At 40.6% G+C, this 7,089-nt stretch overlaps 1 pseudogene; it reads right to left on the reverse strand.

Moving 5' to 3' along the window:
• Positions 1–962: 962 nt before the first annotated feature.
• On the reverse strand, positions 963–6,768 carry LOC139898580 (uncharacterized; annotated as a pseudogene).
• Between the last annotated feature and the right edge of the window lie 321 nt (positions 6,769–7,089).

Below are 7,089 nucleotides of genomic sequence, written 5' to 3' on the forward strand. Positions count from 1 at the left end.
GGTGTACTTGAAGTACTAGATGCATAAGTGCTCGAAGAGCCAAATGCAGTACTTGAAGAGCCTAATATTGTTGTAGTTGAGCCACCGGATGCAGGAGTACTTGAAGAGTCCAATATTGGTGTACTTGAAGAGCCTAATATTGTTTTAATAATATAATATTATTAATGACGAATTATAGGTGCAACAGAGCTCAAATATTACTATTACAAGCAGAACATATATGAAACTGGTATGACAGTAGTCATGACCTAATGTTATTACTAGCAACCTCAATTGTTCGAAATAGCTTCAACTAGTTATCGAACTCTCGCTTCGCGCCGGGGGTTCGGTTTTCAATGTATTTTATTGCGTTTAGTAAAATTATTTTGTGACTAACGATGATGTCGTTGAACCGCAACTCGAGTCGAACTAAAAGGTATAACCCTTGAGAGATTTAAATGTTATTTTAAATTAACAATATATGTGCATCTCCGCGTTTCGCTATGGAATTGTCGACTTTAAAAAATTTAACGCAAAATCAACGTGTATGAAAAGTACCCCAAATATTTAACGTTTTTTAAAAAGCGCCCGTTTTGCCTATAGCTAGTGACATTGTGTTCCTAAAATTATTTCGAGTTTAACAATGGTGTCGGAAAAATTTAACTCGTTGCGAGCGAGAAGATATGACCCGTTGAATATTTGAGTGGAGTTTATTTAAGATTTTTTATGAAAATGATTATTTGACACTTTACCCCCTGTTTGGGGGTCGATTTAAATTGTTCAAAAAAGTATGCGGGACTTTGTTGGTAAAATGAAATTTAGGTAAAATTATATATAAAAAAAAAAGGGTGAAAAGTCATAAATGCCCCTGAGTACTATTCATAACTTTTGTCTATTAGTTAATTGGTAAATTTAACTAGCTACATCACATCATATGTGCAACATAGATCATATATTATTCACATAACCAGTATTGTTATTAATCTGCATTTTTCAAAATAACTCCATCTTAACTAGCTACAACAAATCATATGTGCAACATAGCTCATATATTATTAACATAGCCAGTATTGTTATTAATGACCAAATCAAAGCTACGTTGAGCAAAATTTTGAGATTTAAACCTACAAAACGTTCATAGTTGTGCCTACCACTAAACAAAGAAGATGAAGCACCAAACGCAGGGCCTAATGAAGCTCCAAAAAAAGGCATTGTAGTCCCAAAAGCAGGCGCTGATGATGCACCAAAAACTGTTGAGGATCCTATTGGTAACGAAGACTGGTTACCAAATACACCAGTAGAAGTGCCACAAAAAAATAGAACCATCTGTTTGAGGACCAAAGGGAAATGTGCTACCAAATGGTTTTTGAGCAAATGGAGTGTTATTTGCATTATTGGTCTCACCAAAAACTGATGGCGACTCAAGCGCGCTATTGGATGACTGCCCGAATGCTGTTACACGCAATCAGAAACAACTACTTTAGTTTATTTTAGTCGCTGACCACATAAACAAAAAGGGATAAATGAATGTTCCAAAAAAATCAGGCATCCACCACAGCACAATCAAACATAAATTTAATAAACCCAAGTCACATTATTACTTCAAATCTTCAAGTGACAAGATAATACAACTTTATGATGAATTCATGAAGTTTTGATTAAATATTTGCATACTAAAGAGTTTTAAAACAAGGTAGTACTCCACTGCCAGTTTTATTTATGTAAAATTCATTACGTATGAAAGTTCCAAAACCAACATTTTTATTCAATAAATTATAAAAGTAAATACATAAATACATAACAATACGAATATGCATATAAACATCAAGTCATATAGCAATAAAGAAAAGAGCGAAAACAACTTACGGTTACTAGAACCAAACATTGTTCCTTCCTTATTATCAGTGATCATAATAGAAGTCCAATAACAATCACCTTATCTCAAACTCTGAAAAAAATTGATACATTAAATTAAAAATTATCATAAATACAAATAACTACACACACAGCCATCTATGAACAAACTTACAAATTACGCTAAAACAGAAAGCAGGCTTGCACCTGATGCGGGAGCGCTTGAAGAGCCAAATGATGGTGTTCTCCAGCCACCTGATTCGGGAGCGCTTGAAGAGCCAAATGATGGTGTACTCCACTCACGTGATGCGGGAGCGCTTGCAGAGCCAAATGATGGGGTACTCCACGCACGTGATGCGGGAGCGCTTGAAGAGCCAAATGATGGTGTACTCCAGCCACTTGATGCGGAAGCGCTTGAAGAGCCATATGATGGTGTTCTCCAGGCACCTGATGCGGGAGCGCTTGAAGAGACAAATGATGGTGTACTCCACGCACGTGATGCGGGAACGCTTGAAGAGCCAAATGATGGTGTACTCCAGGCACCTGATGCGGGAGCGCTTGAAGAGCCATAGGATGGTGTCCTCCAGGCACCTGATGCTGCAGCGCTTGAAGAGCCATATGATGGTGTCCTCCAGGCACCTGATGCGGGAGCGCTTGCAGAGCCATATGATGATGTACTCCAGGCACGTGATGCGGGAGCGCTTGAAGAGCCAAATGATGGTGTACTCCAGGCACCTGATGCAGGAGCGCTTGAAGAGCCATAGGATGGTGTCCTCCAGGAACCTAATGCGGCAGCGCTTGAAGAGCCATATGATGGTGTACTCCACGAACGTGATGCGGGAGCGCTTGAAGAGCCAAATGATGGTGTACTCCAGGCACCTGATGCGGGAGCGCTTGAAGAGCCAAATGATGGTGTACTCCACGCACGTGATGCGGGAACGCTTGAAGAGCCAAATGATGGTGTACTCCAGGCACCTGATGCGGGAGCGCTTGAAGAGCCAGAGGATGGTGTCCTCCAGGCACCTGATGCGGCAGCGCTTGAAGAGCCATATGATGGTGTCCTCCAGGCACCTGATGCGGCAGCGCTTGCAGAGCCAAATGATGGTGTACTCCAGGCACCTGATGCAGGAGCGCTTGAAGAGCCATAGGATGGTGTCCTCCAGGCACCTGATGCGGCAGCGCTTGAAGAGCCATATGATGGTGTACTCCACGCACGTGATGCGGGAGCGCTTGAAGAGCCAAATGATGGTGTACTCCAGACATCTGATGCGGGAGCGCTTGAAGAGCCAAATGATGGTGTCCTCCGGGCACCTGATGCGGAAGCGCTTGAAGAGCCATATGATTGTGTTCTCCGGGCACCTGATGCGGGAGCGCTTGAAGAGCCAAATGATGGTGTACTCCAGCCACCTGATGCGGGAGCGCTTGAAGAGCCAAATGATGGTGTACTCCAGCCACCTGAAGCGGGAGCGCTTGAAGAGCCAAATGATGGTGTACTCCAGCCACCTGATGCGGAAGCGCTTGAAGAGCCAAATGATGGTGTACTCCAGCCACCTGATGCGGAAGCGCTTGAAGAGCCAAATGATGGTGTACTCCAGCCACCTGATGCGGGAGCGCTTGAAGAGCCAAATGATGGTGTACTCCAAGCACCTGATGCGGCAGCGCTTGAAGAGCCAAATGATGATGTACTCCAGCCACCTGATGCGGAAGCGCTTGAAGAGCCATATGATGGTGTCCTCTAGGCACCTGATGCGGGAGCGCTTGAAGAGCCATATGATGGTGTCCTCCAGGCACCTGATGCGGGAGCGCTTGAAGAGCCAAATGATGGTGTACTCCAAGCACCTGATGCGGGAGCGCTTGAAGAGCCAAATGATGGTGTACTCCAGCCACCTGATGCGGGAGCGCTTGAAGAGCCAAATGATGGTGTACTCCAGGCACCTGATGCGGGAGCGCTTGAAGAGCCAAATGATGGTGTACTCCAAGCACCTGATGCGGGAGCGCTTGAAGAGCCAAATGATGGTGTACTCCAGCCACCTGATGCGGAAGCGCTTGAAGAGCCATATGATGGTGTCCTCCAGGCACCTGATGCGGGAGCGCTTGAAGAGCCAAATGATGGTGTACTCCAGGCATGTGATGCGGGAGCGCTTGAAGAGCCAAATGATGGTGTCCTCCAGGCACCTGATGCGGGAGCGCTTGAAGTGCTAAATGATGGTGCGTTCCACGCACCTGATGTGGGAGAGCTTAAAGAACCAAATGATGGTGTACTTGAGGCACTAGATGGAGTGCTTGAAGAGTCAAATGCTAGTGTACTTGAAGGACCTGATGCAGAAGTGCTCGAAGAGCCAAATGCAATACTTGAAGAGCCCAATATTGGTGTACTTGAGGTACGAGATGCATGGGTACTTGAAGAGCCTAATATTTGTGTACTTGAGGCACCAAGGGTACTTAAAGAGCTCAATATTGGTGTACTTGAGGCACCTAATGCATGAGTACTTGAAGAGCCCAATATTGGCGTACTTGAGGCTCCGGATGTAGGGGTATTTGAAGAGCCCAATATTGGTGTACTTGAGGTACGAGATGCATGGGTACTTGAAGAGCCTAATATTTGTGTACTTGAGGCACCAAGGGTACTTAAAGAGCCTAATATTTGTGTACTTGAGGCACCTAATGCATGAGTACTTAGAAGAGCCCAATATTGGTGTACTTGAGGCATTAGATGCAAGAGTGCTTGAAGAGCCAAATGCTAGTGTACTTGAGTCACCAGGTGTAGTAGTGTTTGAAGAGCCAAATGCTAGTGTTGTGGATCCCAAGCCACCAAAAGCAGGCTTTTGCTGAATTATAGCCGAACCTGTAAAGAGAACAATGTTGAAATAACTCATAAATGACAATAACAAGACTAACAAATAAAATGCATAATAAACGTAGATGCCACTATTACAAGCAGAGCATATATGAAACTGGTTTGACACTACTCAAGATGTGTAGTGGATACAATGAGTAAAAAGATGTTATTAATGACGAAATCATAGGTGCAACCTAGCTCAGATATTACTATTACAAGCAGAGCAAATTTGAAACTGGTATGACAGTAGTCAAGACCTAATTATATTACTAACAACCTGCATTTTTCAAAATAACTGCATCGTAACTAGTTTTCATCCAATCATATGTGCAACATTGCTCATATATTTTTCACATAATCAGTATTGTTATTAATGACCAAATCAAAGCTACATTGAGGACAATGTTTGAGATTTAGACCTATAAACATTCATAGATGTGCTTACCACTAAAAGATGAAGATGAAGCACTAAAGGCAGGGCCTGATGAATCTCCAAACGAAGGCATTGTACTCCCAAAAGCAGGCGCTGATGATGTACCAAAAATTGTTGAGGATCCTATTGGTGAAGAAGCCTGGGTGCCAAATACACCACAAAAAATAGAACCATCTGTTTGAGGACCAAAGGGAGATGTGCTACCAAATGGCTTTTGAGCAAATAGATTGTTATTTGCATTATCGGTCTGACCAGAAACTGAGGCAGACCCAAACGCGCTATTGGATGACTGCCCGAATGCTGTTACATGTAATCAGAAACAATTGGTTAGTTTAGTTTAGATGCTGACCATACAAACAAAAAGGGATAAATGAATGTTCCAAGAATCAGGCATCGACCACAGCACAATCAAACGTAAATTTATTGAAGCCAAGTACCATTATTACTACAAAGCTTCAAGTGACAAGATAATACATCTTTACAATGAATTTATGAATTTTTGATTAAATACTTGCATACATTTAAAACAAGATAGTACTCTATGTTCCTCGTCCCTAATATATTGACGGAAGGACAAGGAATGCATAAAAATGAGAAAAAGACGAGGAGTCAATTTTGATGTAAACATCGAGGACGAGGAGTGAAAATTTATCTTTATTTAATATAAATTCATAACGTATGAGAGTTCCACAACAAACATTTTTTATTATTCAATAAAAGTAAATACATAAATACATATACGAATATGCATATAAACATCAAGTCATATAGCATTAAGAAAAAAGCGAAAACAACTTACTGTTACTAGAACCAAACATTGTTCCTCCCTTATTATCAGTGATCATAATCATAATAGAAGTCCAATAATAATCACCTTATCTCAAACTCTGGAAAAAAAATTGATACATTAAATTAAAATTATCATAAATACAAATAACTACACACACAGCCATCTACGAACAAACTTACAAATTACGCTAAAACAGAAAGCAGTCTTACACCTGCATATTCGTGTCCACTATGCAATATCAATCAGCTCAGCGTCTATTCTAATTCAAATTGTTCCTCAGTACAACAATAAGAAGTTAAGAACGATGAACTGAAAACGGGATTCATTAAAGCTAGGGTAAATTAATATAAAAACGAACTTAATATGAGAATTTAATACGAGAATATTAGATATACATAATGTGTATGTGTGTTACTGAGTCAGGAACTCAAATCAACAACAATATAATTAAATCAGGAAGTCAAATCAAATTAGTGAGTAGCAATATAATTACATCACATGAGATTACTCAAGAAGTCAGGAACTTAAAACAATTACTCAAGAAGATTGTATTGTTTACAACAGATTCTGTATTTGTTACTCATAACCTTACAAAGTTACAATTACAATTACTCAAAACAATTACACAATTACAATTTACAACAGAAATTCAACAACATACAAAATTATGAACATTAAACATTTAAACCCTAAATTTGATTCAGGGAATTTTACACAATTTGTTACCTTAAACAAAATCATAAACAGAAAGCTGGAAGGAAGGAGTGGAAGCAGAGTAGCAGACAAGCAGTAGCGACTAGCGAATTAGCGATGGGCTTTTCTTCTTTTTATTTTTTCGTACGTACAGGAAGTCAGGGAGCAGAGAGGGTTATGGGATCGATGGTTTGGGAGGGAAAGGGGAGTGACGGTATTGGTTTTTTTTTTTATTAGGATTTACGGCCCAATTTTTAATGGATCATCAAGGCTTTTGGAGTTGGCCAAAAACATAATTGATTGGATTTTAAATTTGGGGGCAAATAGATTTTGGGTTGGAGCAAATGACTTTTGAATTTGGCGGAAATGTCTCTTGGGTTTGGGGTAAAATTAAAAAAAAAAATTCAAAAAAAAAAAATTCTACTGAATTTTCGAAATCCACTTGGGGCGGCCCTGTGACATGTAGCTTTTTTGTAGTTTCATGTCTTCCTCCTTACTTTT

The sequence above is a fragment of the Rutidosis leptorrhynchoides genome, chromosome 3 (assembly GCF_046630445.1).
Source record: "Rutidosis leptorrhynchoides isolate AG116_Rl617_1_P2 chromosome 3, CSIRO_AGI_Rlap_v1, whole genome shotgun sequence".
NCBI lineage: Eukaryota > Viridiplantae > Streptophyta > Magnoliopsida > Asterales > Asteraceae > Rutidosis > Rutidosis leptorrhynchoides.